Source organism: Globicephala melas, chromosome 6, assembly GCF_963455315.2.
Source record: "Globicephala melas chromosome 6, mGloMel1.2, whole genome shotgun sequence".
Classification (NCBI taxonomy): domain Eukaryota; kingdom Metazoa; phylum Chordata; class Mammalia; order Artiodactyla; family Delphinidae; genus Globicephala; species Globicephala melas.
Window position 1 is genome coordinate 7,768,327 of NC_083319.1, and position 10,483 is coordinate 7,778,809.

At 47.7% G+C, this 10,483-nt stretch overlaps 1 protein-coding gene across 7 annotated transcripts in view; it reads right to left on the reverse strand.

Moving 5' to 3' along the window:
• SPTAN1 (spectrin alpha, non-erythrocytic 1) overlaps positions 1–8,737 on the reverse strand; it is a 60,447-nt gene extending 51,710 nt beyond the window's left edge. For all 7 annotated transcript variants that reach the window (XM_030858463.2, XM_030858462.2, XM_060300349.1 and 4 more), the window contains exon 1: positions 8,591–8,737. The gene's annotated coding sequence lies outside the window, so the exon portion shown is untranslated. The remainder of the gene's footprint in view (positions 1–8,590) is intronic.
• Positions 8,738–10,483: the final 1,746 nt, after the last annotated feature.

The following is a 10,483-nucleotide window of genomic DNA, read 5'->3' on the forward strand; positions in this document are numbered from 1 at the left end:
GAGGCCTATCTTTTCTATGAAGAGAACCTAGATTCCTAGGGAGAGAACGTGAGGGGATTTTAGCCCTATCACCATTCCTTCCAAATTACTCTCCACATATTAACCATTTATCTTTATTGGTTTTCTCCCACAAAGTCTCATGTATTTGTTTGACTATAACAAGAAACATATTCTTTGCCACGTCATTCCCATGCTTTAAAACCTTTCATCACTCCCTTCTGAGAGAGGAAAGCATCTACCTCTTTAGCTGAACCTTCCAATCTGGCCCAGCACACCTGACTGATATGTCTCACCCATGCCCCGTACCTTCCTGGCACAGAGAAATACTCTCTTCCCAAACACATGATTCTCTCTAAAGACTCCAAGTCAGTTGCTCAGGCTTCCTTTGCCCAGAATGTTCTGTCTCTCCTCGGTCCGGATAACTCCCATTCATGTCTCAATAGGAGCTGAAATGAGGAAGCTGCAGGGATCTGGCCTCCTTACCAAGCTGTCCTCACGGCTCCTTCCCTCCCTCCTTCTCTGATTTAATCACATTTTTCTGCAGATTTACAAAGCACTTGCACATACTTCTCACGGTATAATGAGACTGAGCAATGTAATCTTTGTTGTTGTGTCCCGATTTCTTTCTTTTTTTTTTTAAAGATTTTTTTGATGTGGACCTTTTTTTTTTTTTTTGCGGTACGCGGACCTCTCACTGTTGTGGCCTCTCCCGTTGCGGAGCCCAGGCTCCAGATGCACAGGCTCCGCGGCACATGGGATCTTCCCAGTCTAGGGCACGAACCCGTGTCCCCTGCATCGGCAGACGGACTCTCAACCACTGCGCCACCAGGGAAGCCCAATGTGGACCATTTTTAAAGTCTTTATAGAATTTGTTACAATGTCGCTTCTGTTCTCCATTTTGGTTTTTGGCCACAAGATCTTAGCTCCCTGATGCCCCACATTGGAAGGCGTAGTCTTAACCACTGGACCACCAGGGAAGTCCCAATTGTATCCCGATTTCTAGCAGACAGATGTCATTAACAAATGTTTGTTTGAGTGCTGGAGAAGCAGCTCTGAGCTCCTCTGTGAAGGGTGGAGAGAGCTCAGTAGTCCACCCCAGTTTCATTTCTGTATCGTCAAACTGGAATTCTGGCCAGGTAACAGCTAGATTTGGTGGCTGAATGAACAGCTGGAATGTGCTGACTGAAGCTACAACACGGGGCGTCAACCTAATGACCAGACCTGAATTACTGAGCTTGGGTGGTCCGCACCCGGATAACCGCTCTTTTCACGCTGGCAGGGTGGGACCTTGGGGAAATTGAGTTCAGGAAGGCACAATTTTGTATCATCCATAGATAGCTGTGTCTGAAAAAAATAGTTTCTGTTCTTAAAATGGGCTTCAAGAGAGTCCTTAAACCCAAAAACTGAGGGTAACCTTGACAAAGGAAACGTCTGTCAAGAACAGGGCCGTTCTGGTTTACGCTGCCGCCCTAGGACATCAGCCTCTTTGGGATCTTGACAAGAATCCCTACCGGTCCGGCCACATTTACGATTCACTCGTTCACCTGCGTGACCTGCTCCAGGCATACCTTACATCAAACTCCCTCATCAAGCCCAAGTTACAGGCCCGGGGCAGGTCCACTTCCCAAACCAGAAAGTTCCCTCTGGCCGAAATGTTCTCTTCTCCCCCACTCCCAACTCGACCATTAATACCATTCAAACCCCTCCAAGTCTAAAGCAACTACGCTGTCCTGTCTGCAGCCCTGAATCAGAAGCCCCCACTCCCTCTCTGGCCCCCTTAGAGCAACTTCACGTCACATTCTGCCACGTGATTACTGTCTTCTCCCTGCGTTTTTGTAAGTTCCCTAGGGAATTTAGAGTTCCTAAGGGACTATAAGAGACCTTATCTTACTCTGACCACAGAACTCAGCACACATTTAGACAGTCAATTACACTCTGAGCTTAGAAATAGAGAAACTGCTGTCACTTCATTATTAAGTGGTCAGGAGACAAAAGATCATCTAATAAGCAAGTTGTAGAGCTAGGGTGACCCAGGATGCTCCAGTTCCCAGACCAGCATGCTAGAACCAGTGATTCTTAACATGATCGGAGCTGACACACTCTTCATTAAAGGCTGTTCAGTTATTTATTAATTCCCTTTACTACCTCTTATCTTTTCCATCCCCACTTGAGGGGGGGAAAAAGCGGGAAGGAGCATATATGAATCATTAAAAAAAATCAAAATTAATGTTTTTAAGATTGAGTCTTCTTAAAGTTAGTAAACAATTGGTGTTAAGAATAATTTATATACTTCCTTTGTTCTCATCTTTCCGGAAACAGTTAGGTGGAGAAACAGTAGGAAACTGTGTGTCTAATTCGCTTGCTTATAAAATTTCCAAGGAATGTATAGCCAGTTATGCATGTAACAACAGCTCCACTGTATGTGCCTTTCTACAAGATGTCTCAGTCTTTAGAATGTCTATGGCGTTTGTCCTGCCGCCCCAGATGACAGGATTCACTGCATTTCCTTTAGCTGCCAGGGAAATCTCTAAACGATCACATTCGGAAGCAGCCCTTTCTGATGAAAAAAGAATTCCCAACATAGTAATACTGAAAAGGTTCCCCCTGAGCGAGCCCCTCGGCCTGGGTTGCGCTTGCTGATCTGACCCTACCAATCCAGGGAGACAGTCCAGCGAGGCCCTGCTGAAATTAACCAACCTAAAAGGCCCTCTTTGTCACCCCAGTGAAGTAGAACAAGTCAATTCTATACCAAGTGCTTTGGTCAGGCAATAATGGACTTTTCTTTCCTGCAGTAGATCAGCTGACGCCAGTAGGTGGGAGCTTGGCCAAGTCACAACTGGCTGTCTCCGGGGAGCTGGGCATCTGAAAGTCAGCAGTGCTCTCCCACTGCTGTGGGCACTCAAGAGTTTTCATTTGCGTGATTACAGGAGCCAAGGATGACAGGGTAACGGCTGTTCCTCCCCACCCCTTCTCCTGATAGGGAGCTGTCTCTATACAAGTTCCAGTTTCTCTTTGCTCCTAAATGGCTCATTTCCACAGACTACATTAAACACAGGAGAAAATCTCCTATCTCCAAAGAACTACTGCCATCCAAAGGTGCTACGACCTCTCACCCAAAACTCTGTGAGAGTTAGTGGAATTTTCTGGACTCTGCCTGTGTGCACCGTGTTCCCCGAGGCTGCTGCACACTGCAAGAACTCCACCCCAGGCCAGAAATGTGCAGCTGACTGATAGGGTGGACTCCACAAAGAATGCCCTGGGCTGTTCCCAGCCTTAACGGGATTAACACCTTTTGAGAGCTAGAGAGGAAGACTTTGGGAAATGTGCCATAAAAAAAAAAAATCTCCAACCATACCAGCCTATCTAGCTATTCCACTGACTGCCTAAAAACCGCAAAGGAGCCACATTCCAGGACAGCAATCAACTGACTGCTTACCTCAACTCTGATTTTGTCAATCAGGTCTATGTTTGTGGCTAATGAAGGAGGGGAGACGAAGGCCTAAATGTACTCTCTGTTTAAGGACAGCTTCCCATTTAAGGGAACTGAAGAAAAAAGGTCATATTTTGGCAAATAATTATTAGAGAAGACTGGCTATTTTTAAATGCTGCTGCAATGCAGCATCAAAATGTGAGCTGCTTCATTCAGCAAGTAATGTGAATTGAGCACAGAGGATAAAACAGGAATTACAGCTATGTCCTCTACTGTAATAAATAAAAAGAACTTGTCCGTATTCTTACAATACAGCTAGATCTCTGAGAAGAAAGCCAAGATATGAATCTCAGCTAGAAAGTTCTGGTTTAATCCAAAGTCATGCACGAGAATGACTCCTCATAACCAACACCAACTTATACACATTATCAGTGGAAAATGATTCCTACAAAAGAAGCCAGCCATTAATTAATATCTTTGTCTTCTTGACAACTGCCAACAGACAGCTGTCCGAGGCAGTTCTTGCTATGTACTTAGGGAAGTTTTTAAAGCCTTACCCTCATCCACAGAAGCTATAAGACCACTGTGCAAGGGGAGGTGTCTGTCTGCGGAGGGCGGGGACAGGCAGTGGGTGGGAAGAACACTGTTAAGCAACAGAAAAGACTGTGGAGACACACACTTTCAAACCAAAGGTCAAATGCTTCCAACTCTGCTCACTTGGCACCTGCAGTGAGTGAGTAGCTTAGGACACCCTCACGCAGATCTTGGAGAGTGGAAGAATTCACTAGTCAAGAGTTTCCCTCTGGAACCTCAGAAGACAGTAAAACTGTCATGAAGACAAGAGGAGTGCCTATTTGGAAACAAAGGTCTGGGAGTGCCGACATCTTAGCGAGCTGAATGTGGCAGACAGGGGCGTTTGGGACACTGCAAGATGAATTCAGACCTCAGGCAGGACTCAGATATATTGTTTGCAGGGAAAGGGATTTTCAGGACTAACAGGATGAAGAGAGCATTTGGCTCTATGGAAAAATTCATAAAGATCACCCAGAGCAAAATGTCAGAGGAACCATCCATCAGTTCTGTTTTTGTTGCTTAGTCAGAGCCCAGAGGTGCAGAACCAACAATGCCCTTTTTCCCCGGCTTAGAAAGCCAGCACATTTTACATTTCCAAAGCAGGAGAACTACATCCACGGATGCGGAAGGGTTCCCCGAGAACAAAGCACCAAAGAATTGGTGAGCACCATAAAATCTGATGCCAACTGATTCTCAGATTAAGTGAATTAAGTCAAAACCAGCTCAGCTGCAGATTTTAGTGGTAGACCTGAGGGTAAGCAAAGAGGTAAATGATATATAAATTAAGAATTTTAACCATGGAAAAAACAGAAATATTTTTGCTTAAACCGCATTCCAATCAGGATTGTAGATCTGCACGTCAGCCTTCAAATTGATTAATTCATTTCAACTTGTTAGCAGGATTCTGCGGAGGTGAGCAGGGATTTAGCTTAAAGAAGCAAAAGATTCATACTGTACTGCATCAAAATCCAGAAACGCCAAGCAAGGTTGAGAAAACTTACTCCTGAATGCCTCCCAAACACTACCTTGCTGCTACTTACCTTTTATAACCTGTAAAATCCAGATGAGAGGTGTTTAAGTGCAAAATATTGTTACTGAGATTCAAAACAGGAAAAAGGTATAACGTGCCCATTTTTATAAACCTTGTTTAAACAATTAACCAGCCTGATTTATAAAAGGGCTTGCCTCGGATTTATCACCCATAATCACTAGAAATTTGCAGAGCTTATACTTCTGCTTATGGGATATCAAGACATTAATTGTAAGCATTTTTCTTTCTGAAAAAGGTCCAATTTAGCAAACACGTAAAAACTGTACACAAATAAAAACATGGGTAGTGAGCTTTTTTATAAACAAGAAAATCCAAGTTCCATTTCATTATAAGGATTGTGGCAAAAAAACGTAAATCAATGGAAACAGGAAACAAACCCAAGTTTACGATACTTGTCAAATTGAAAAACACTATTTTTACATGTTTTCAGATCACTTTTTCTAAATATCTAAGATAATGTGTTTAGTCCCTTGGTTTTTAAGAACCAAGTAACCATCAATGAAAAAAATTAGCAAACAGTACATGCAGACACCAGTAGGGTGATAAGAAATTAATATATTCATGCCTTAAAGAGAGGAAGGTAAAAAAACAAAGGCTTTGGAAATTTTAGAATAAATCTACTAAGACTTTTGTTCATGTAACACCAAAGAAAACAAACAAAAGCCCAAACCCTAACCAATTTGCTTAACAGGTCATGCAGGAGGGGTTTCTTCCCCCTCTCTTTGGATCATTCAACCTCTTTGACACATGTGTCTTCACTGCAAGCCAGGCAAAACCGAAAAGGTAACACACTTCCCGCATGCTGGTCAAATACCTGGACTCTGCGTTTACGAAATGATGACAGCATGATGGAGGAATGTGGCGTCTGAAGAGGGAGGGCGAAGAGCAAGGTAACAAGCTTCTAAGGGCAAACTGAACACGATAATTTCACAATGAAGACAACAGGTCTTTAAAAATATATGAATACAGGTAAAAATCAAATTTTAGCTATTTTCCCAGCGCCCTTCTCATTCTACAGAGCTTCTAAACCAGGAATTGAAAATGCAGAAAGAACCAAGGTTCTCTGGTCTGAGCAGATGCGCTGCCTTGGCCATGTCATACCCTCTTCTGGGTCTCAGTTTCCCAATTTTCAAATAATCCTGAATACTAAATATCCCTTTTCTAGACGTGCACTCCCCCAACCCACGTTCCGATACATTAGCTGAGATTCCCAGTACTAGATGATTTCTGTACCCCCTTCCATTCAGTAATAAAACAGCATAATTTCGTGAAGTCATCGGAAGCAAGAACGAACTCAAGCTACAAAGATCGACCTTGGGCCTAGTTTACTGGGACACTTCCTTCACAAAATACTATTTCCTGTTCAAAACCCATACAAGAGGAGTATACAAAAGCGGTGGAAGGGAAATACCAGCGCAGCTGCTTCTACCCACTGGCCCCAAGCGATCAGTTCTGTGGGCCTCCTCTGCATTCCTGGGGTCGGCATTTGCCATCAGGGTGCTGCATTCTTCTACCTACTCCGACTACAGCTGATGGGCTGCAGCAGACCCACCGCACGACTAGCAGAGTCCTCGCGTAGCCCACGGAGGATTGATTACAAGGCCGGATTCGTGCCCACTGTCCTTAGTGCAGGTTCAGCAATGACAGGACTGTGGACTACTCCTGACACCCACTTCTCAGCATCTGCAGCCGCCCCCCCCCCACCGCCGCCCCCGCGCCCAAGGGAAGAAGGCGGGTAAAGGAAGAGCAGAGGAAAGTCTCACCCAGGGAACCAAAAGATATACTTAAAAACAGCTCTCCGCACCTAAACCTGTTCATGAGATTGCTTGACAAGCTCATATTGTGAGCCTGTGACGTATCAGGTTGCTAATTATTCACTTCCTACAAACGCCCTGCCAAAGACCAAAAGCATATCGGAGAATGTTCCCCAGCTGACCGTTTACTGCAGGTCTGCCTCACACCTGTCCAGCAGAGAGCAAATCCACCTTCTGAGTCTCGGCTCTCCATCTAGGTCCCTGGATAACAGCTAACACACTTTGAGGGTCCCTCTGAGTAATATTGGCCCAGTTACTAAAAAAGGCTTACTGTTAATTTCCTGCACAGAGGCCCTTACTGCAGCACCTTTTTATTTTCCTGCAGCACATTTTTGAAACTCGGACTTCAATTTGACCTTTCAAAAGCTGACATTAGCTGCAGACAAAAGGGGAAATACGTGATTAGTCTGATGAGTTGGAACCTTGGCTCGATGGCTTCATACAGCTGAGTGTTCCCACCGCTTTTCTTCAGGTTTTCTGTTTCCTGGCTGCAGACACTCCCACCCTTCCATCTTTGACACATTCTGTTTTAGTTAAGTCCAATTGCTATGACGACGCAATTTCTCAACACATTCTGAAAATATTTCATATGGTCTCTCTTCTCTTCTTCCCTAACAGCCATCATGGTAAGTTTTTCTAATATGCCATGATGAAGACAGAACAAAGGGCCTACATAGTTTAGGATCTATTATACAAAAGAGATTTGACAAGGTGTTGGGCAGTTCAAGCATCATCTCAATCCAGCTTCCTGAGCTATTCAAGCTTTTAATTTAAAACATATTCAACCCTTAACCTTGACAAGCCCTTTGTTTAAAATACATTTTAACCCAGTCCCTCAGAGACTTTTAAAAGCAATTTTCTTTGGGAAGCATGTAATGAAATTCGCAGGGACTGCTGTCAAACAAAAGGCTGCTCTATCATTCAACACCGGCATGGCTGTAAAATTTTTGACAAATAATAATTATGTCCTTGACTCGAAAGACCCGGTCTCGGGGCAAGAAAAAAAAAAAGAACTCTAAGCTATTAAGTTATTCAGTTTGGGTCGCATACAAAGCAAGCGCCGCACCTACCTGCTATTTACACGCAAATCACAGTTGGGAAAGAAAAATATGTTTATTACAGATAAGAAACGGAGATGGCCGGTCTCGGACCTCTCCGTCCAGAGAAGGCCAAGAACCGCCACACAGGATGAAATTAAGGTCAAAGAGCCCTTTACTCCCGGATTTTTCTCCTTCAAGGGCTGGGCCGGCATTGCTGGTGGGGATTTGAGAAAAGGAGCTGCACAAGTCGCTCCCCACTGAGGGAAGGGATTGGGGGCGGTGGGGGAAGCGCGCTCTGCGGAGAGGGGGTTGGAGAAACGATCCGGACCAGGAAGCCCCCGCCCCACCTGCCGCAGCCGGATGGAGCAGGGCGGGGCCGCAGCCAGGCTGGGCTGCGGGGAAGGACCCGGCGGCCTCGCCGCCCCCTCCGCCCAGTCAATGACATTCCAGCGGCCGGCGCCCAGGCTCGGCCCGGCGGCTCCTCAGCAGCCCACGCACCACAAGCCGGTCGCGGCCGGCTAGCCCGGTTCCCCGCCCGACGGAGGGAGCGGCGAGGCCGGCCGGGCTCACCTGTCCGCGCGCTGGCCCCGCCCTGCCCCAGGGGCCGTCCGGCTCCCCGCCCAGGGGTCGGCCGCCCTCGGGCCTCGCTCCCGCCCTGAGTTCGCCCGCTCCCCCCTCTCACCGGCTCCTGGGGGTGGGGGCAGTGGGTGCGTCGGGCCGGGGGTGCTGGAGGAACCGACGGGGCTCAGCGGCCTCCGTTCCTCCCTGTTCGCTCCGCAGCGGGTAGTGGCGGCGACGCGCGCGCCCCGCCTCTTTTATAGGCGGCCACGCGCGTTCCGGCGGCGGGCGGTCGCGAGCTCGGGGGAAGCGCCGCAGCGCGGCGCGAGGGGCGGGGGCGAGCGCCGGCCAACCAAAGGGGGCGGAGCTCCCGCCTGCTCGCTGCCCGATCACCCGGCGGAAAGGGCCGAGAACTCCCGGAAGGAGCCGAAGCGGCGATGCGGCGTAAGAGTCGAGCCCCGGGAGGGACGCGGCAGGGTGGGGAAGGAGTAGTGCGCGCGCCAGGGGTGGGGGTTGATGGTGCAGTGGAGTCGCTGCGTCCGCCCAGGCAGGCAGAGACGCTCCAGCCGCACCGCCCTCCCCGCAGCTGGAATCCTCCAATCCTGCCCCTCCCCGCCCTGCAGAGAATCTTCGGCAGCCCACTCCTCCGCCCCTGGGAGCCCTTCCAGGACTGCAGCGAAGGGCGGGGCAGGGCCATCGCCGCAGTCTGGCTGGGGATGCTGCGCGTCCCAGCCGGAAAAACGCCCAGTCCCAAAGGGTGAGATCACCCGTGTGTTTCTCTTCCTCCTTCCCCCTTTCCCTAGGAGAAGGCTGGTGCCGGGGCCCCAAGTCAGCCTTCTCTGGTGGGAGTTGGGGTCAAGAAACCGAGGATGATTTGGGGCTCCGGGTTTGAGAAGGTGGTAAGAAAAGGCCGAATCCGATCATAAAAAATAAAGCCGACTAATTTGGTGTTTATGTCTGTCATTCCGAGATTTGAAGAGTTAATAATTTCTTATATTCTTACATCAAAAGCTTTCGGACAGCTCAGCAGTGGAATAGGATGCATTAATTGTATTCTATAAATGAGACATTGATTCTTCTCGCCATTATTAATTGACCTTTCCTTATGTACCAAGCACTATGCTATGTGTGTTACCTTTTTAAAAAATCCTTTTGCAATAATTTTATGATTTAGGTATTATTTCCTCATTTTACAGAGGAGCCCTGACATGGAAGCTAGGTCTCTTGCCCTGGGTCAGGCAGCTAGCAAGAGGAAAAGCAAGGATTTGAATCCGGGCAGTCAGAACCTTCTTTTAAACAGTGTGCTATACTGCCTTGCCATAGGAAAGGGAGGCATTGTGATGGTGGATGCTGGAATGCTGAGAAAAGAAAAACAGAGGATTTCTGGAATTTCTGTTCCTTATAGTTTTAGCAGTTTAAGGGCCTGGCTCTGTAGCTAGAAGCCCTCAAGTAGGACGCCCTTTCCCCACCCCCATGACAGCTGGGCGACAGCCATAGAGTAGCATCCAGGTCATTCCTGTGCAGTCAGGCAGACCAGGAGCTCTGCAGCTCAGGAAGGCCTCAGCCTCCTGGTTACCAAGCACTCTCCCCTTTAAATAAATATAAAGGCACTAGGCACTGCACCAGAACTTGGCCTCGGGCCCAGCCCTGAGCTTCTTGATCCTCAGTAGTTTGGCTTCTTCCCTGTGCCTGGGATCTGTAATCGGGTTTCTGAGCTGCTCCGGCTGGAGCCCTGATAATGAGGAACCCCCCACCACCACCACCATTCCCTTACTCCACCAGAGTGCAGAGAAAAGAAAAGGAGTGGCCACACCCCAGAAGCGGCTTTACAGAATCTGGAGGAAAGACATAGGAGCTGAGAGGCATTTCCTGCAATCCTCCATGTAGAGAAAACAGGACCGGGTAACTCCTGCCTGGGGTGTGCCTTTCTGGGAACAGCTGATGGCGTCTTCTCCAGTGGGTAACAGCAAAATGTTGAACCAAATACTCAGCTCTGGGTACAAAATGGCTAACACAA